Here is a 22,668-nt window from a genome sequence, read left to right on the forward strand (position 1 = left end):
TCCCAGTAACAAGGAGTATACCTAACATTCAAATCATGGTCTTAAATTTCATTCAAAGGAATCAGAGATCCTTTGAGAAATAGTTAATTCCAGGGTTGGGGTGGGAAAAAATACTGGATGAGACTAGTGTATCTTGTACCAGCTCAAAGTTAGGAAAAGCTTACACTAAAGGCAATGCTAAAAATAAGAGTCAAGGTGGAAGTGTTCCCAGTGGCCAAAGATAGAAACTTTTGAGCTACTCAACTATTAATGAGGATAATGGATTATAAACTCAAGAATGAAATACATACCCTCTTGTCTTTGCTGCACGGATAAATGCATCAGTAAAATGGCTTAAAAAGACATCTCTTCCAAAAAAATAATTTTTGGAAATTAGTAAGAGAAAATTTAGAAAGAATAACAGAATTAGAAAATTATCATCATATAGCACCACAGGAATAATCCTGCAGGTAAAATCCACTGTAGATATTCAAATCGTGATAGAAAATTTAAAGGGCAACAGGATGACTGGATGTCCTCAGAGTGTTTGCACTCAGTAAATATTAATTGCAAAGAGAGTCATAGCATCTTCACGGTGAAGAAATCTGCAAAACACAAGTGAGCTAAGTGCATGGTAACTAAGTGATTCTCACCCTCACCAGGAATGACATGTCCACATCATGTCTCCTCTCCTAGGGTGCAGGTTAGATGGGTACATTGCACACACGTTGTCCCTCGTAACAAGATCCATTCTGAATCTGATCAAGAAAAATATACAGTTCCATATTGAGGGACATTCTACATACAATTGATGTGATTCTTCATCAGTCTCAAGATCTTAAATAAAGACTAAGCAACCATCACCGATTAGAAGAGATTAAGAGACTTGGAAAATAAATGCAGTGTAGAATCCTACATTAGTTCTTGGAAGAGGAAAACAAAAGAATACTTCCAGAAAACCTGGTATAATCCCAATAGTGATTCAGGAATAGCGTTATGATTAGTATCCTTGTGATAACATCAGTATCATCTTATAAAATGTAGACTGGGAAAGCTGGGGAAAAAGCCAGTGGGAATTTGACTTCTTTTTGTAACATGTCTGTAATCTGAACTTTTCTCAAAATAAAAAATTAGGGACTGATGCAGTGTAGGGGTTTAAGCCATGGCTTGAGAGGCCAGCATCCCATATCGGAGCCCCAGTTTGAATACCAGATGAGTTCTGATCCAGTTCCCTGCTAAGGAGCCTGGGAAAGCAGTAGAGGTCCAGGCCATGCATGTTGGAGACCTGGATGGAGTTCCTGGCTGCTGGCTTCAGCTCGCTCCAGGCCCGGTGGTTGTGGACATTTTGAGTTCACACCCAGGCCCACTGGTTGGGGCCATTTTGGGAGTGAACCAATGGATGTAAGATTTCTCCTTCTCTCTCTCTCTTTCTCTGTCTCTTCCTCGCTTTGTCATTTTGCTTTTTCAAACAAGCAAATATGTTTAAAAAGTTAAAAATGTGCTATTTATAGGTGCAAATCAAGTCTCATGAAACCAAGCATTGGAAACTTTAAATCAGAAATTATTACATTGGCTTCCATTTAGCTCTAAGCAGTAGTTAAACAGGATACCGCAAGAAACAAAGCTGGAGGGTTAAGATACAGGTTCAAACATGAGACTAATAAGGGGGTGTAACAGAAAACACATCCCCTTTGTGTTTTTTTAAGATTTATTTATTTATTTGGAAGAGTTACAGAGGGAGAGAGAGGGTAGAGGGAAGGAGGGGAGGGGAGAGAGAGAGAGAGAGAGATGTCATCCATCTGCTGGTTCACTCCGTCAAACATCCACAAGGAACCAGTGTGCCTGTATGGGGTGCCAGGGTTGCAGGCCATGGCTTTACCCACTTTGCCACAATGCCAGTGCCTCTTATATGTTTTTTTTTTTTTTACAGGAAGAGTTAGACAGTGAGAGAGAGAGAGAGAGACAGAGAAAGGTCTTCCTTCTGTTGGTTCACTCCCCAAATGGCTGCCACGGCCAGTGCGCTCCACTGATCCAAAGCTAGGAGCCAGGTGCTTCCTTCTGGTCTGCCATGCGGGTGCAGGAACCCAAGCACTTGGGCCATCCTCCACTGCCTTTCCGGGCTACAGCAGAGAGCTGGACTGGAAGAGGAGCAACCAAGACAGAATCTGGCACCTCAACCAGGGCTAGAACCCAGGGTGCTGGTGCCACAGGCGGAGGATTAGCCTAGTGACCTGCGGCACCGGACCTCCCATAAGTTTTTAACTGTGCTTGGAAGAGCACCTGTTACAAGGGGGAAAAGCAAAGCTCTCAGAGCTACAAATGAGTCAAACTGTAGGGGTCTTAAAAAGGGACGGCATTTGTGAGTAGGGGTTCACGGTCATGATGGCTTTGTGGAGTGGGTCTCACATGTTGACACACTCAAGTGCTGCAAGATCTCACCAGGCATGTGATCCTGTAGGATGGTCTTCTGTCCCACTCTGAGCCAAGAAGTTTCTTGCAAATCCAAATGGGGTATGAGGAAAATAAACTGCCACATAGCTGAGGAGCTGAGGACCTTGGATTTATCCTTTCTACCTGTGTCTAAACCACAGAGAAAAAGAATCTCAAGTGAGAAGTGAAACTGACATTTTAGATGCATTGACTTTGAACAGCCCTTGTCTCGACTGTTGAGGAACAGTTTTTTTTTTCCCATACTATGTGTTGAACTCTTTACATTTCCATGCATATAAAGTGTCTTCAAAATATTTGTGAAAATTGCAAATTACCAAAAAAGCTATGTATGGATTGCAAATGTTTTTGCACTGAATAAACATATCTTCTAATTCCATTTTCCTGTGAACTTTTATGAAGTATCTCACATATAAGAAAAAGACCATGTCCATCAAGTCATGAAATTAGAAGTCATTCAGGATCTTGAGGGAAAATCAGGCATAGTCACAGTCATCCTGGCATTCACAGTACTCAGGATCAGATAAGACCAGAACTGTAGTGGCGTGAGATGCTGAAGATGTTTGACTGGCTGTCTAAGCTGTGACAGGTTCAGTTGTGACTCCCCATTTCAAAGCTAGTAATTCACACATCACTGAGCATTCCAGTGGAACCCTTTTTGCTGAGAAGAGATTACTCTATCGGCTGTGAATATTTACTCTTCTATGTCTGAGCTGCATGCCTGATTAAACACCAGCAGTCAGAACAGCAGGTGATGAAAGGTACACAAAAGGTGTGCCTGCCCCAGGTATGAATGCCTCTACCTTTTACCACCTGTGTCTGTTTCCCTACTTACCCTTTATAACAATGATATTTTGAGCCTGGTATCTAAGTGATTGCCCCAGGAGCATGAATGAATATTCAAAATCTCTGAAAAACCGAATGATAATTCAAGAAGATGCAGTTGTGACCGGGTGACCACAGAAGAATGATGCAGCTTTAATTACAGTATGATCTATGTGTCTTTACAAACCATTAGTAGCAGATACGTGTCTACTAGGGTTAACATGCTTTCTTTTTTATAACTTGAAAAATATTATTACATTGCTTTTAATTCTGGCCTATTTAAAAATAAAATAGCACAAATGTTTCAATGAAAGGCTAGCATGATAAAATATACTGAGGCACCCTGTTACTTTATTATCTGTTGCCACACAATAAAGAGGAAAAGTCAATCCACTGTAGTTGTGAGTGAAGTTGATCCAACTTTATCCATAATAGGAGTGCAGAGAACACATTATCTTGTCTACAAATTACTTTTATGTTTTGTACATGAGACTTGTCATGGACTGTTAATTTTTTTCTGGGTCCATCTAGTATAATTACCCGAATGTCTGAGGACATAAATAAAAGAGTAATTGAGAAAGAATGCATTCAAAGCTATGTGTTGTGCTTATGTGTGAAGCTGGTCAAGAAAATGGGCCCTAAGAAGCACTTTGTACTCCTCCTGGGATGAAAAATACTATAAGCTATCAGCAAAGCTTTATGAATCATTGGAGATTATTCAGAAGGGACTGAGACTGGGAGACTGACAGCACAAACCCTAAAAAACTTTTAAAAATTCAGTAATTCCTTCCTTTTAGATGATTCAGGCTGAGCTACTTCTGACTGCAAAGAATTTCCGCTGATGGAAGAATTCCACAGGAGAGAGAAGTTCTGTTGGCCAAGGAGGGTGCCCTCCAGAATGAGACATCCTGAGTAACTCTGTAAATGGATTCTTTTCTGCATTTTCCACGCCACCTAATTACAGAAACACATGACTTGTTAAAAGGAGTGTGACTCATTGCTAAACACAATTTCTCTTATCTTACGATTTAATGAAAGACGTATAGTTTTTGAACTGGGTAAACTGATCATGACTTCCTTTCTGTAGGGTTTGTTAAATGCATTGACTAATTAGGATAAATAATATAAAAATACAGGTAACTACCATTTCTTTATTCATTGAGGATTTTAAAACTCCCATGCTGTTTAAATTCAAAGAGAATTCTAGGTTGACATTTATGATTATTTGAAAGAATATAATGTATTAATGTTACTGATAGAGGTGAAACAACAAAAATAGTTTTCCAGATAGTTTTATAATCATCTAGAAAATTCTAGCATTCCAAAGAAACTAGTAAGTCTAGAGAGATGTCTTATCATCTACAATATCTCTGATCTGCATTCTGAAAGCACGTGGGAAAATACACATGATTCTCCTAATTTATTTCTTACTACTGTTGTTGTTATTTCTCAAAGAAATGGTGACCCTGGACCAAAGGCTCTTGTCAAAACCTCCTCTTGGGTGACTTTACTTCCTAGTCCATTACTTTATCCAATTTCAAATTTATGATGGTTCCTGTACGTCAGTGGAAGGCGGGTCTCAAGAGGGCACCATTTTTGACAATCATCTTCACAGCTGCATTCCCAGTGCTTTGAAGGGCAGCAAAGCATGAATCAGCAAGACCAGGTAGAAGCTACTGCATAAATTCGGTGGGTGATGACTATGTAAGGTGTGAGAGAAAAAGGAGTCAGGGAAGCTGTGCACTTTTGTCTTCCATCCTACCCCCCCAACCCGTACTGATAAGGATGAAGTTTTCACTCACAGAATATGTAAGTACTTAGTTAAATGCATCTGGGGGTCAGGAACAAGTGCCAGGTTCAGACACAGATTCAACAAAGATTATAATTAAAACCATTATATCGGATGCTGTGACCCAAAGAGTGACTGTAAGTAGGGAACAGAAGAGTTTCAAAATTGTAGTTCTGTATCTAGTAGTTTATGTGTCCAGTAAGATGAGTAGTGAGATTTGGGTATGGAATTCTGCCATGTGGAGATCACCACCTACCATAGTAAGAGGACTTTAGGGATTTAGGGAGAGAACTGGAGGAAACAAATCGGATATAATGAATGCAATACACTTTTGAGATTTTTTTTTTGCCATAAAAAAGCAAAACTGGCAGTACATTGATGAAGGAAGTGAGTTTATAAAAATTTTTACCATGTTAGAGTCTATTTACAAATAAAGATGATGCTGAGTTTAAGAGAAAATAAATTTACATTCATGAACTTTTGATATTCAAATTTATTCATGAAATTTGGGATAAATATAGAATAAATTTATAATCAATTTATTCAAATTTATTCATGAAATTTGGGGTAATTATACAACCACTCACACACACGCACACACGTATGTATAGTCATTTGTAATCAGTGGAAATTTCGCCCCCTCTCTGAAGAGCAGTTGTCCTGGGCTGTGAAGCTGAAGGCTTCTGAGTTAGAGTTGAATTCAAGTTTTGGCATTGGTGCTTCATAAAACTGAATAACACCTCACTTTTGGGAGCTGTTTTCTAAGCCCCTATTTCTGCTCTTAGTTTTTTATCTGCCAATTAATTCTCAAGAGACCCTCAAATGGCAGGAGCTGTTATCACACCCTCTTAATAGGTAGGAAAATTGAGATGCAGAAAGATTAAGTCGCTTGTGCTTGGTCAGGTGGATCCTGCATGCTGAGTGTAGGGCTGACTGTCTGGGTCACCTCTGCTCCATAGTCATGCTGCCCAGATCCTACATTAAAAGCCGTAGTGGTCATTGTAATGGGAGTTTTGAAAAGATTCCAGACCAGAGCATGCCCATATGTCATTTCAGTGAAGAGTGAACACCTTTCATTTTCCAGTCCAATACTAGTTAAGCGTCACAAAGGTTGAAGCCATGGCCAGCGTGATTCATCACTTCTGTTGAATCAGTGTGTAAAGTTCAGAAAATGTGGTCTTGTGATAGTGAAAAGCAATCCGACGAGTGAATAATAACCTTTTAATAATATTTGTTCAGTAAGTCATATAGCAGATAAACAATCAAAGTTAGATTTCTTGGATGGAACTTTTCCTCCCAGGAATACTTGGCCATAGAAAAAGTCTGCTTGGAAAATAATCCAGCTTTCTCAGCAGCCTCTGCGCCCAGGCGAGTTTCCTCTCTGCCTACAATCACTGCAGGGTAATACTAGAGGTCTTGAAAAAGTTCACGGAAAATGGGCATTCTGAAAAAAAAAAACCTATGCATGGATTTCAAAATTATTTTTGCAATAAAATAAATATATCTTTTAATTCTTTTTGCCATGAACATTTTGAATTGCTCTCATATGCCTTGAATTTGTTTCTTTCCTTAAAGAATTGTTTGTTTAGGGGCCGGCTCTGTGGCATAGTAGATGAAGCCTCTGCCTACAGCGCTGGAATCCCACTTAGGTGCTGGTTCGAGTCCCAGCTGCTTCTCTCCCAATCCAGCTCTCAGCTAATGGCCTGGGGAAGCAGTAGACTATGGCCCACATGGGAGGCCTAGAAGAAGCTCCTGGCTCCTGGCTTTGGTCAGTCCAGCTCTGGCTGTTGAGGCCATTTGGGGAGTGAACCAATGGATGGAAGACTTCTCTGTCTCTCCCTCTCTGTTGGTAACTCTGCCTCTCAAATAAATAAATAAATCTATAAAAAATTGTTTACTTAAGATTCAGACAAAAGGAGAGCAGAGTGAGAGTGAGAGCAAGAGAAAGCTCCCGTGCCCTGGCTCACTCTGCAAATGCCTTCAAGTGTCTGGGACAGGGCTTAAGTTGTGAGTGGTGAGTCCAATCCAGGTCTCCCATGTGGATGGAAGGAATCCTATGATTTGACCCATCACTGCTGCCTGCCAAGGTCTACACTAGCAGGAAGCTGGATTAAGGAGCCAGAACACTGTGCTGAGCCCAGGTGTGCCAGTGTAGGACCTGGGAGTCTCCTGCAGCAGGCCAAATGCCTGCCCTGTTTCTGATTCATGGAGTGCTTTTCCATCACTACGTGAAATTCATTGTTGAAAACCAAGGCATGTGTCCATCCTAATTGGGCCTAAATGTCTTGAGCCATTCTGGGGGCAAACTCATGAGTAGGAGCATCTTTGTAAAGATACTGCTGCTAATATGACATCTCTGATTTGTGTTCACAAAGAATCTACTCTGCTTCCAACATGAAGCTGGAAATTATGTAGCGTGAAAATCTTTAGGTGTTTCTCTCTCTATGTCTAGTGCTTGACATGGATGGTTTTGGAGTTTGACAAAATTCTATATCTGCCACTTTCTGGCTTTTTGCCATTGGGAAGAGTATTTAACCCCTTCAAGTCTCAGGGTTTTCATCTGGAAAATGGGGATGACAGTACTTTCTCGGATGGCTTTGAATACTAAAAATTATACAGGTAGAAGCACTGAGTAGAATTTCTAGAACCTCCTAAAAAAACTTCAAAACCTTTGCGTGTTAAATGGTCTTCTTGCACAACAATTCTCTGTGAGTATCATGTTACTAAGGCAGGCAAAACCCCAGTTGTACAGTGAGCGCTCAAGAAATCCTAGTAATGATTTTTCCTCATGTAAAACATAAAGCAATTTCAGGTGTGGAATATGGTCAAAACGTTAGCTTGCTTTTAACACTACTATGATTATCATTTTTCTGTCAGTTAGTGAATAAGAGAGCAGGCATTGTGGCACAGCAGGTGAAGCCACTGCGTGGGACATCCCCTTCCCATGTTGGAGAGCCAGTTCCAGTCTGGGCTGCGCTGTTTCCCATCCCTCTTCCTGCTAATTCACATTCTGGGAGGCAGCAGATGATGGCTCATGTACTTGAGCCTCTGCTATCCACATGGGAGACCTGGGTGGAGTTCAGGTCTCCTGGCTCTGGCCTGGGCCAGCCCCAGCTGTTGCAGGCTTTTGGTGAGTGAACCAACAGATGGAAGAGTCTTTCTCTCTGTTTGTCTCTGTCCCACCCAACCTCCATCATTCTTCCCTTTTAAATGATAAATAAATAGGGGACTTTTGTCCTAAATTGTATAACACAGGCATAAAGGTAATTTAATATGTAAAAATTGGCAGAAGTAGGAAAAGGCACAAAAGAATAGAAGAGTAAATAGGATTAAAGTTGATTTATAGGATAAAATGATTTCATTACATTAATAATTGTACAGTAAGTAAAATGCTAATATCCCAAAAAGAGGGTCTCTGTTGATAATGAAACAGGACAAAATTAGTTAAAATTTCTCTAGAAGAAACACATAATACGGCTAATGAGGCAGTGTGTTTTAGCAGAATACAGTCTGAATTCTAGGGACCTATGGATGCCTGGATTTGGATGTTGGCTTGGCTAGTTTTTTTTTTTTTTTTTTTAACACACTTTAATGAAATTTTCTCCATTCTAAGATGGAAAGATGGATATTGCAATAACATCTTCCTGAAATGTAATTTATATCTAATTAATGAACCAAAATAGTTCCATGGTTGCAGAAATCACTTAAAATCTTGCTTTCCATAAGATGGTTTTACATTCCAGCAAATAAAGTAGATCCTTATATATAATAATAAATGTATATTTCATGGGGCCAACACTGTGGCGTAGTGGGTGAAGCTGCCACCTGCAGTCCCAGCATCCCATATGGGCGGTGGTTCGAGTCCTGGCTGCTCCGCTTCCTGTCCAGCTCTCTGCTGTGGCCTGGGAAAGCAGTAGAAGATGTCCCAAGCCCTTGGGCCCCTGCACCCATGTGGGAGACCTAGAGGAGGCTCCTGGCTCCTGGCTTCAGATCTGCACAGCTGGCCATTGTGGCCAGTTGGGAAGTGAGCCGGTGGGTGGAAGACCTCTCTTTCTCTCTGCCTCTCCTTCTCTGCGTAATTCTGACTTGCAAGTAAAATAAATAAATCTATAAAAAATAATAAATATATATTTCTTAAGTAAATAATAATCTGTAAATAATGTGTATTTATATAGAATGCATAATAATAAAGTAAATTTACCTTCTTTTTGAAGATTTATTTTATTTATTTGAAATGCAGAGTGATAGAACGAGAGGAAGAGACAGAGAAAGAGAGATCTTCCATCTACAGGTTCGCTCCCCCAAAATGGCTGCACCAGCTGGGCCCAGGCCAGGCTGAAGCCAGTACCTGGAACTCCACACGGGTCTCCCACGTGGATGGTAGGACACTAGGCATTTGGACCATCTTCTGCTGTTTCTCCCAGGCATGTTAGCAGGCAGCTGGATTGGCAGCAGAGCAGCTGGGACTTGAACAAGTGCTGTGATATGGGATGCCAGCAGAGAAAGCGGCGGCTTAACCTGCAGCACCACAGCTCTGGCCTCTCTATTTACCTTCTTCATGTCAGAAGCTCACTTAAACTTCCTTAATCATTGGTGACCATCTGACCCCATCACTGCAGAAAGTACTTCTAAATATTAGTTATGCATATTTCTAACAGAAATGTAACAACTTTCTGTGGTTCTCACCTCTTGATTATATTGAAATTTTCTGTATTTTGCAACAGACAGTAAAGAAATATCGGGTGACTCTCAGAAGTGGTAGCGTTTATATCAAGTGTGTACATTCAGATGTCATGTATACTGAGTTAGAACAGCTCAGCAGGGGTCTAACAAGCAACACACCTAGTAGTTATCTGCTGTGAGACATTTCTCTCCAGCGAGGAGTTGTCTCTTGCTGAGAACACCAGATCCCAAATGGAGATGAAATAGATGAACATGGCCTTAAACACAGATCTCCTCAATACCAAACTCCGATCACTTAGACCTTATGTTTTAGATAGAAAATGCTTTATAATTAATTATATTGATGATGTGAGACCGTTTAACCATACACAGTTGCTGAGAATATACACAAAACATAATATTTATGCAAATATAGACAGCCAAGAAGACTTGAATTTTTAGGAATGCTCAAATCCAACTCTTCAATCCTCAGTTTCCTGTATGTGCTCTAGAATAATAGCAAATCATTACAACTGTTAGAAAGTTTTCTATCATAATCTATAATAATCCTGGAAATATAATTTAAAAATTCTTTAAATATTTATTTTAACAAATAGACATAAATAGTAATATTAGGCTATCCAGCACACAGAATAATATGAATTTGTCTTAAATTATTTTACTTGAATAAATGGAAAGAGAAAACTATATGCGTTTACAAATTTAATCATTTACTACACTGGCATTTTATTTCTTTGCAGGAAAATACAACTGTCTTGTAATTAATAAAACAAAAATGGGAACTTTCCACTGCAAAATGAGATCTAGCAATCTGAAGGTGAAATTAGTATTGCTAAAACAGTGGAATGTAGCCACTTTTGAAGCCTTCATTTCAACATTTAATTTGAAGCAAAATAAATAAATAAAATTTTGTAAGAATTAATACTTTGTGAATGAGTGAATTGCATAATACACATACACACAATTTTTTTGATAAAGCTTAATTAAAAAATAATGTGTTTTTTTTATATAAAAATTTCCTGGAGGGGCCGGCACTATGTCATAGTAGGCTAAGTAGGCATCCCATAAGACTGCCTATTTGGTCCAGACTACTGCTCTTCCAATCCAGCTCTGTGCTTATGGCCTGGGAAAGCAGTAGAAGGTGGGCTAAATTATTGGGCTCCTGCACCCATGTGGGAGACCTGCAAGAAGCTCCTGGCTTCTGGCTTCAGATTGGCTCAGCTCTGGTGCTGTGGCCATTTAGGGGTGAACCAGAGGATGGAAGACTTGTCTCTCTATTTCACCCTCTCTGTCTGTAACTCTACCTTGCAAATAAAGAAATAAATCTTTAAAAAAAAGTTTCCTGCAAAGCCTTTTTCTATAATATAGATTAAAAATCATTATATAGATTTATATTTAGTTTTTGAGATCATATGAAAAGGATACATTTTCAGGTAATATATATTTAGATAAGTCTTTTTCAATTCTTAACAAGTTTGCACACTGTTAGAGTAGTTGTATGAACTGATTTAGGAAAGGGGAAATATGAAATTATTAAACTGAGGTAACCATCACTCATATTCAATAGGTGATTATTCAAAATCATCCCAGATAATTAATCTTAAGAGAATTTTGGGTTAAAATAAAAAAAAGATGAGAATTAGTCTAATTTCTTAATTTTTGTTAAAATGTTCTAAATAGACATATAAAAATATCCTTATTTATGGGGTGCTATGTGATGTTTCTATATTTGTCTACATTGTGTAATGTCAAATTAGGATAAATATGTCATCTCAAACATTTAATTTTTTTAATGATCAAAAAATCAAAAATTTTGTTGGTTAGTTGTTTTGAAATAATAATCTTATATAGTGAAATTAAACTGGAGACAAAAATCTTAAAACCTTTGTTTGAATTCTGAGTCAAGCTAAGTAGGAGAGTACACACAACCAAATTGCTTCCATGGGATAATATACTAGTACAGAACTGAAATTTAGTAATAGTAACTCCATTTAATCATCACATTAAATACCTACTGATTAAAAAGTTAATGAAAACATCAATATTTTCTGTGAAAATTTTATAGGTAAAGATCAGATCTTGAAAGATTAGAAATTTTTACAGAAATAACCACTATACTTACGTAGTCCCCACAAAACATTTTGATGACAATGGCTAATTTCAAGGCCGATAACAGGACTCAGCAAGTGTTCAGTTGTGTAGCCGAGTCTCACTGTGAAGCCAGAAAGCACTGAGGGTCAGGACTCCCTCTGATTTATGTACGTCAGGCAAGACAATGGAGGCATGGCTACAGATAGAGTGTGACTCAAGATAACAGTGCTCTGGTCAGCCATCAGTTGTGAGCAGGCAGAATTGCACAAAATAGATAGAACCATTAGCCTAATCCCTGGTTGTGTGTTGATTTAAGAAATACAAATTAGCCAAACAGTGAAGGAAGGGTAACCCTTGGAGAAAGCCGATGACTCATGGAAAGGCAAGCTGATTACCCACAAAGTTAACAATTTATTTTAACACCCAGACTCTTTTAGGGGTTCTGGCCCTGGGTTCATATTATAGCTTGCTGGATATCATGTGCATCTATACTATTTTTTTCCCTAAAGATTCGCTTTTACTTATTTGAAAGAGTTACAGAGAGAGGTAGGGACACAGAGAGAGGTCTTCCATCTGCTGGTTCACTCCCCAGATGGCCGCAATGGCGGGAGCTGTACCCATCTGAAGCCAGGAGCCAGGAGCTTCTTCTGGGTCTCCCACATGGGTGCAGGGGCCCAAGGAGTTGGGCCATCTGCTACTGCTATCCCAGGCCATAGCAGAGAGCTGGATCAGAAGAGGAGCAGCCAAGACTAGAACTGGTGTCCATATGGGATGCTGGCACTGCAGGCCACAGTTTTAACCCACTGTGCCATAGCACTGGCCCCTCTGTACTATTTTTAAACATTGCAACTACTGTGGATTTGGCCTTATGTTTACAAGCAATGTATTTAGGACAGAAGTGCTTGCCCAGGAATAAAAATCTTGGAGAAGTATATTCACTACTGTTTTTCACATTTAACTTTCAAATGTATTATTTTCATGTTTAACTTTATTATGTTTTGAGGAAAAAACTAAAAAACAAAAGCCACTTTCAAAGTCCAATATAATGTTGGGATTCACTTGTCCTTCTAAGTTACATGCATCATTTCAAAAATAATAAAAAGTGTGTTACTTTGCTATGGTTTGAACAAGATTTGGCTCCTGCACTCATGAGCTCTTTAAACCCCCAAATTGTAAGTTAATGACATAAAGAAGGTGGAGCTTACTCCAGTTATACTGTTAATCCAGGGTGGAGGTGGCTCATGGGAGACCCAAGGTTGCAGGGATAGACCCTGGGGAGGTAGCTGTCATGAGAACCTTTGTTGGAAAAGCAGAATTGGGCTGAGCCACTGCCTCTGCCTTCTGACTCACCACACTGTGCTCTGTCATTGCCACCTGCCAGTCTCACAAAACACCCAATCCAGGAGGCCACCCAATTCTGGACTTGATCCACCAAAACCATGAGCTAGAAATATGCCTCTCTGTCCTTCATAAATAGTTTGTCTCTAGTATTTCATCATAGTAATAGAAAACTTACTGATTATCTGTCTGTCTATCTATCTATCTATGTCACTTAAATGCCACTTAATGAATAATGTAGTACTCATTTAGTCTATATAAATTCTTAAAAATTTTGAAGAAGATTTAAAGATAATTATTGGTTAAAATATCAGAATATTGCAAGATAAATATTAATTGATGAGCATCCATAATTCTAGAACTATTTTACCCAAATGGTGTTAGTTTATGGATAAAAATCTTTAAGCAAGATATATTCACACACCTATACGCATGTATCCTTTATACAGACACAGATACACACACATACTTACACATACAATGACAAAATATCTAAGTTCTGCAGCATCCATTTCATAATAGCGGATCGGGTAAGCACAGACTGCTCAGAGGCACTTGGTGTCTAGCCAGGCTTATTGGAGTTAATAAGGTTATGTAATGTACGAACATAAGACTTCAGGGTTTAATATGCCTGCATGAGTTTGAGGAGCCAAATAATCTTTAATCCATAACAACCATTAGGAATGATTATATGCCAATGGATTGGATAATCTAGAAGAAACAGCTAAATTCCTCAACATATCCAACATACTAAGGCTGAATCACAAAGAAATACATTACGCTCCTTACCTCGGTGAGAAATTTGACTATTCTTTAGAAATCCTGTCATGTGAATCGTGTATCTTCATTTTACTAGGCTCAGCTTCTAGAGAGCTATGTGGTTCCTTTATTGGGAACATTTCCTCTTCTTTGTCTCCCTTGTAGCTCTGTGTTGATTTCTGAACATTAAGACAACCAACTCTCTCAGTCTTGTCAGATCTGTCTCATGTAGGACTTATTTCTCCCCAGTCAACCTGGCTAGAGATTCTAAGTACCTCTGTGCAACTTGCTATCATCTAACTCAGTGGTTTTTATTCCTGGTTGCCTGCAAGAGACTAGAGAGTATCTGGTATGTTATTAACTTGAGAGGTGAGATAGAAGCCAGTCTTTGGGTTGCATTTGGAGAGACTGGGTTATTAGATGTGTGTTCCAGTTCCTCCTTTCTTCGTGGAGTGCCTGAGAGCCAGAGCTTATTTCCCACCTGTTCTTGCCGATGCATGTACTCTTGTTTAGGCTGCTTACTGTGGACCTAGGAAGACAGCCACTGAGCCCTTACAAGTTTAAAGATCACAGTTCTGTTCTCTGTGGTCTAGGAGACTCGGGAGCGTGCAGCCCTCTCACTTCCTTCAACTCCTCAAGCTAGGTGATTTAGGGGCCAGTCCCCCGCACAGGAGCTATAGCAGTTGAGGTGCTCTGTGTGTGCAGAAAGTACTTTAGGGGGGATCTGCATGGAGTAAGACATTCAACCAAGCCCCAGTCTCCTGCCGCGTTGCTTGGGGAGACTTCTGATCTGGAGTTTCAGATTGGAGCAAGCTAAGAGAGAAGGTGTAGGGAGCGCCTATTTTCTTATTCAGGCAGGAGGAAGCATTCTAACTTCCTTCCAATGTGAGATTGTCTGGATTTATCACTGCAGATTGCTGAAGTGAAAAGTCTGTTGAGCATTATTGCTTTTTTGTGTTTAGGCTAAAGGAAGTTTATTCTTTCTTTGTCATGTTGGCTTCCAGATACAGGCTTGTTAGAGGCCAGAACCCCAGGGAGCATCTGGAAAACTGTGCAGACAAACCCTTTGCAGGGGAAGGTTGGCAACTGGATTGATCCTAGGGGCTACGTCTGCTGGGAGTAGTCACACAGTTTATTTATCTCCTCCTCAACTCCCTGCTCCGATGCCTTTGTTCATTGTGCTCAAAGGAAATGTTCCAATGCCAGGTCCTGCCAGTTTTCAAGCAACGTGATGTGAGAGAAAACTCTGCGGTAAGCAGTGCATAAGGTGGGCGTTGTATGTGCGGTACAGACCCTGCCCACTTGAGATCCAGGTGGACGTTGGGGACTCCTTGATCATAAGGTGCAGTGTTGCCAGTAGACTTCATGCTCCAGTTTGTCTTTGCTTTCTCTACCCATATAGCTGTGGACACCTGCTCGTTGTCTGGTGTGTAGAACTCTTTCAAATAGAGTCTGGCTTTCTCCTAGAGAAATTGATTTTCTTAGGGAGTTGATTCATGTTTAGATGTTTACTTGGTGTGAGAAGAGGGACCCTCAGGAGCCTCCTGTTCTGCCACATGACTGATACCAGCTTCTAGGTTAAACTCGAATTCCCGTGTGGTGTGCTATAGCAAATAAGCATTGGATCCTCCCAGGAGTCACATTCCTTATCTCTCCCTCAATTTATTAGCAAATATTTATAAGACAACTTGTATGCGTGTGGCAGTGTAACAGATGCTTTGAACACTTCATTGAGCAATACAGACAGAAATCTCAGCCTTGTAGTTCTTACGTTGATAAATGGATGATTTGGAGTTTTTTAAAATACATGATGAAAAATATAATTAATATGAATATGTCATTAACACGAGCACTGCAAAAGACTAAATTAAAAATCCATAGAAGGAGGCTGTAAGTGGAACAAAATCCTTCCAATGAGAAATTTACATCTTCCAAATAGACACATTTTGTGATAATATTCCCCAAATGATTTAGAAAAGCTATATACCTCTCTGTTCTTTTCAAAGGGGTCATATAAAATATTTGCATTCAAATTTTGGTTGTTGCAATTATTTTATTCTTTTAAAATCATCCAATGGGATCCAAAAACTGTAGCAATTCCATGTCCAAAATCACTCATTTAAAGCCTTTAAAATAAGCCCTTATTTAATTGTTGAATATTTTGTATCATTTTTCACCTTTCTGGATCCTATTTCTGTTCTATTTCTGAGATAGTGTTTGTTATAAGGTAATTTATTTGAATATCTTTTGGGGATCACCTTATCTTATATTTATAATTTTTTTCTCTAATCTTGCTTATAAAGTTTTCCATTTTCATTTAAATCTGAAAGCCACAGGCTCTTCATATTAACCTTTGTTATTTTTATAAACAACTTTAATTAAGCACAAACTGTCTACAGGGAACTGTATCCCTTCAAGTGTACTGTTTGGTACAGTTTGAAGTATGTACATCTGTGAAGCTAAGACCATCAAGGGTCACAACATTTCCATCACAAAGGATTTTCCATTGCTCTTTGTAGTTTAATCCTCCCTTCACTTCTTACTCCGGGTAATCTCTCACCTGTAGAACTGGGAGTAGAGATGGGACTGGAACTCAGATGCTGGACGTGGATGTACCAAGCAGGTATGCCGAACACCTACCCCATTTACTCCTTCCTGATAGAGCTTTCCTTTGATTGTGCACAGTCTGCTAGAATAACACAAATATCTTTCAAATGTAAGTACAATAGAATGTCTAAAATACTTCCTCAGTGAGTATATGAATGCATGCATGACTGCAAAGAATGGACAGCACACATTCTGCCTTTACTTTTCTATCAGGTGTAAACTCTGAGCAGTATTTCAGTTCATTCTTTGGGCAAATATATTTGATACATAAAGGTTTGTTATTCAGTTGTTATACACAATCATCATCTCAATTTGAAAAAAAAAAAAACAGAAAAGCAATACCTTCAAATGGCTATTAATTTTGCTGTTATTCTATTCTTAGCTACATCTTGTTGTTGAAGTTAAAATTAGACACAAGTGGAGAAAAGCAATCCTATAGGGAAATTACTAATCCAGTGGTTCCTGTCACTTGATAACAAGAACCCATATAATAATGGCAATGTTTACCTTTCTTGTTTATGTTGAAGCCCCTGAAAAGAGTTGACAAGTGGACACCTTAGAAATCTTTTTGAGATATGTAAATTATTTTGTATTTTGGTTGAAAATACTTACGTTTATAATTTTGGCTCAAGGGAGCACCACGTCAACATCTGGGAGAATGTAGTGAATTCTAATTGAATGAAGATGATTTTTCCCAAATCCTAGGTGATTGTGTCCTATGAAGTACTAGGACATTTTTTCCTGGACCCATACACATTGCTGTTCTTGGAATGCAGGCTTCTCTACTTTGTGGATATTAACAACAATGAAGTGAGTAATTTTTAGGCCATTAAATAGGCTTGCAAGTTACATTGATAATTTTTGCATGGATAATTGTTTACTGGGGAAAAAAAAGAAATCTGTTACTATTGTATTAGAGTCTATGTCTACCTTTAGATCCCTTAACATTTCTTTTTTTTTTTTTTTATTTGACAGGTAGAGTTATAGACAGTGAGAGAGAGAGACAGAAAGGTCTTCCTTCCATTGGTTCACTCCCCAAATGGCCACTACGGCTGGCACTGCACTGATCTGAAGCCAGGAGCCAGGTGCTTCCTCCTGGTCTCCCATGCAGGTGCAGGGGCCCAAGCACTTGGGCCATCGTCCACTGCCCTCCGAGGCCACAGCAGAGAGCTGGACTGGAAGACGAGCAATTGGGACTAGAACCCGGCACCCATATGGGATGCCAGTGCCACAGATGGAGGATTAACCAAGTGAGCCACGGTGCCGGCCCCTTAATATTTCTTTTCTTTTTTTTTTTAAACTTTTATTTAATGAGCATAAATTTCCAAAGTACAGTTTATGGATTACACCCCCCATAACTTCCCTCCCACCCACAACCCTCCCCTCTCCCGCTGTCTCTCCCCTTCCATTCACATCAAGATTCATTTTCAATTCTCTTTATATACAGAAGATCAGTTTAGCATATATTAAGTAAAGATTTCAACAGTTTGCTCCCACACAGAAACACAAAGTGAAAAATACTGTTTGAGTACTAGTTATAGCATTAAATCACAATGTACAGCACATTAAGGACAGAGATCCTACATGAGGAGTAAGTGCATAATGACTCCTGTTGTTGACTTAACAAACTGACACTCTTAGAAAGCCAAGACACCCTTAATATTTCTTTTAAATAGCTAGGCACCCTGTAATGGGGTGCATATATATTTATTCTAGTTTCATCTTCCTGTTGTATTGATCATTATGTTATGCTACACCTGCTCATTTTTGCTTTCTGTTAGCATGGAATATCTTTTTCCATCCTTTCACTTTCAGTCTGCACTTCTCTTTGTTGATGAGGTGTTTTTTCTTATTTAAAGACAAGAGATGGGTCTGATTTTTTAATCTATTCAACCTTTTAATCTATTGAACCTTTTAATCAGAGAACTTGGGCCATGTCCACTCTGGATTACTATTGATAACTAATGATTTGGCCCTGCCATTTTTCCATAAATATTCCTATTGCTTTCTTTGGATTTCCTTTGTACTTTTAGTTGGAGATTTTCTGCCTTCACATTCTTCCATAGTGATGACCATGCTTTTGTGTTTCTGTGTGTAGCACATCCTTAAGCATCTTTTGTAAGGCTGGGCAAGTGGTGAGAAGTTCTTTCAACTTCTGTTTGTTATGGAAGGTCTTTATTTCACCTTCATTCATAAATGAGAGCTTTGCAGAGTACAGTATGCTGGGTTGATAGTTTTACTTCTCTTAAGACTTGGAATGTATCTCTGCATTCTCTCCTAGCCTGAAGAGTTTCTGATGAGAAGTCGGCTGTGAGTCTAATTGAAGATCCTCTGACAGAAATTTGGCATTTCTCTTGTGTGCATTTTAGATTTTTTTATGTTTTACTGTTGAAAGTTTGACAACAATGAGTCATGGTGAAGATCTTTTCTGGTCATGTCTATTAGGAGTTCTGTGTGCTTCCTGTACTTAGATGTCCCTTTCTGTCGCTCCCCCTCTTCGTGGAGGAGCAACACAGGACCCTGCGCTGTTCTTTCGTCTGCTCGGCCCTCCCCGGGTTTGCTGCTGGTTCTTCCCGGGTTGGCTACTATCCCTTCCACCTCCGTGGAAGGGCAGTTCCCCCTGGCCACATTCCCCACTTCCGCAGGGGAGCGGCACACCGCCGGCCGGCTTTCTCGGGGGCTGCACGGGTTCCCTTAGATGTTCCCCATAGATGTTCCTGGTGCATGCCGTCTCTCTCCTCCTTTATAGTCCTCCTCCGCCAATCCCAACTCGGCTGCCCACAAGCCGAGTACGCTGCTCTCCAATCAGGAGCAAGTCCTACAGTTAATTGGTTGAACTGGAGGCAGCTGTGCGGAAGCTGTTTACTTCTCTCCCAGCGCCATATTGTGGGAGAGCAGATGCATACAATAAGTCTTAATTCCAGTAACAGTCTAGTCCGGTTTGCTCCCCACACTTTCTTTCACCAGATTGGGGAAGTTTTCTGTAATTATTAATTAAAAAGGCCTTTTAGTCTATTCTCTCTTTCCACACCTTCAGGAATTCCTAAGACCCCTATACTTTCTCATTTGATAGTATCCCATAAATCTCCAACACTGTGTTTAATTTTTCTAATTTCTTTTTTTTTTTTTGATTTCATTGAAGAAAAAATCCAAAGATTTGTCTTCTTATTTGGATATTCTTACTTCTGCCTCACAAATTCTGTCATTAAGGCATTTACATTTTTTATTTCATCTATTGCATTCTTCATTTCTAATACTCATTTTAATTTCTCTTTGTAATTCTAATTTCATGGAAAAAATTTTCATTCATATGATGGGTTTCTTTAATTCATGGATTTGCTTCTGATTGCTTTTGACAAACCCTGTGGTGGGGGGACGGCTATAATCCAAAAGTTGTACTTTCAAAATTTATATTTATTAAATAAAAGAAGCATGTCTCGGGTATGGCCACCCTTGTGAGTGCTCCAGGGTGGGCGAGAATCCAGGGTGTCACCCAAGTTGGTGTGGTAGATCTCCTCTTGTTAACAGACGTGGGGGAATGGTTATCTCTGTTGGTGTGAACACCCTCACCTCCTCTCCTCCAAGGTGATCAGTGCCTGGGTTTTAGCCCCCAGTGGGTGCAACACTCATCTGCGCCACCGTGTGAACTGTGCAAATGATCTGTGCAGTCCTTGCACTAAGATGGATCCTGCTGCATTGACCCCCAGGCAACCAGGGAGCTCCAAGCATGTGGACTGCACACAGTGATTGCCTAGAGACCCAGCTACGCCCTGCACTCTTTCACGCAGCCATGAGTCCCCACTGTCTCAGCACACAAGGCTCCTGCAGTTGCTGGGTGCAGAGGGTCCACTCTGCCCTGTCAGCCTGTCTGGTCCACAAAGAAGCAGGTGTTCCCTGAGTCAGCTGTCCTTAGGTGCTCCACCTCAGCGGCTTGAGCCCCAGAGCCGGTGGTATATTGGGAGGCTGGGGGCACCTCACAATCCTGCATGAGTGCCAAGCCCACTATGCTCCCAGCCAGGCCCTACATCAGGCAGACCGCTGATTTTCCCCTCTGTTAGAATCTCTGGATCACAAGCACACATGAGAGCCCTGGCTGAATGTTGCCCTCTCTCCACTGCTGCTGCCAGTACTGCCAAGGAGGTGGTGTCCTGCCATGCAGGACAAGGGCTTCCTCAGCTGTCGCCCAAGCCCAAAATGTCACCTGCCCTGTCTCAGCTGGGTGCCTCGCACTGTTATGGGGAGGATGGGGTGAGAGAAATGTGCCCCTTTTACTTCCACTGGGTCCATGGGTACTCCATAGCCCCTAGGGCTCTGGGCCGGAGTCTCTGTGCCATGCTGTCCTTCCAGGCTTTATTGACATGGACTGCTGCAGTTTGGCCTCACCTCCATCTCCAGGCCACTGCCCACTCTGGGTCTCGCTGATTAGTGTTTTTTTTTTTTTTAATTTTTTCTATTTTTATTTGACAGACAGAGTTAGACAGTGAGAGAGAGACAGAGAGAAAGGTCTTCCTTCCGTTGGTTCACCCCCCCAATGGCTGCTATGGCCAGCGCTCTGTGCTGATCTGAAGCCAGGAGCCAGCCTTTTCCTCCTGGTCTCCCATGTGGGTGCAGGGGCCCAAGTACTTGGGCCATCCTCCACTGCCTTCCTGGGCTACAGCAGAGAGCTGGATTGGAAGAGGAGAAACTGGGACAGAATCTGGCTCCTATATGGGATGCCGGCACTGCAGGCAGAGGATCAACCAAGTGAGCCACGGCACCGGCCCCTGCTTAGTGTTTTGTTTCCATGTTTGTGCTGCACGTCTGCACCTTCCACACAGGTCCATGGCGTTCCTCTTTGTTCTGTAGAATTCCCACTGAGGTTTTCTCGCTGATTCTCTCCTGAGAGTGAAGTTCCTATATATATATATATTTAACTATTTATCCCTAGCCTACTTTAATACCTTGTTCCCTGTTGTGCCACCTTGGAATCCCTCCTTTTCCATTGTCTTGGAAGTCTGTTTCCCACCTTCATTTTCATCAGACTTTAGACACCCACACTCCTCCACTCTTGTGATTTCCAGCTGATATCTCTCTCGCTGTTTGCATTGAGGACATATCCATTAACAGACAGGCAGGGGTTTCCCACCCTCTGCTGCCTGCACCTGTACCCTGACTTGCTACCCCCTTCTCATTCCCACTTGCAACAAGGCCCACTCTCATATGCGTTGACTTAGGTATTTTCTCCACCTACCCAAGGTCTTCAGTCCTGAAATTATCCCTCCTATGTGCAACACTATCACTTTATGCTCCTATTATTTCCAATAGGCCCAAGCCATGTTTTCGTAACTGTCATTTCCAAAAGCAAGTAAGCCATCAACCAAAAACAACTGTCCTTGACTTCCCATTTCCTTTCAGCTACAATTTTGAGGGGAAATACTGTGATATTCTAAAGTCCATTGTGATATTCCGAAGTCACTCTAATTGGAAATTTGCACTGACCCTTTTCTATTTTGGAGCAATAAATGTCATGAATGAAAATAACCCATTTTTAGTTATTTTTCAAATCATAGCTCCAAATAACTATAGGAAAATTTAATTAAAAGTCAGAGACAAGTAACTTACTGTAAAATTATTTTCAACACTTTGAAAATTAAATCCTAGCATATTAATCATGTATATTAATTTTGAAATAAAAAATCAGCTTCCTGGAATAGTAATCTTCATATATCCAATTGTGATTAGAAGTCAGAGAATCATTATCAAAAAAGAAAAAGAAATATTTATGCTGCTTTATTGGTCTTACAAAAATTTTTTTAAAAGATTTTATTTATTTATTTAAAAGGCAGAGTTACAGATAGGCAGAGGCACAGAGAGAAACAGAGAGAGAGAAGTCTTCCATCCTCTCGTTCACTCCTCAGATGGCTGCAATAGCCAGAGCTGGGTTGATCCGAAGCCAGGAGCCAAGAGCCTCTTCCAGGTCTCCCACGCAGGTGCAGGGGCTCAAGCACTTGAGCCATTTTCTACTGCTTTCCCAGGCCATAGCAGGGAGCTGTATTGGAGTGGAGCAGCTGGGTATTGAACTGGTGCCCATATGGGACGCCAGCACTGCAGGTGGCAGCTTTACCTGCTAGGCCACAGTGCTGGTCCCACCTAGGTATTATTAATAATCA

The sequence above is a fragment of the Oryctolagus cuniculus genome, chromosome 8, assembly GCF_964237555.1.
Source record: "Oryctolagus cuniculus chromosome 8, mOryCun1.1, whole genome shotgun sequence".
Lineage (NCBI taxonomy): Eukaryota > Metazoa > Chordata > Mammalia > Lagomorpha > Leporidae > Oryctolagus > Oryctolagus cuniculus.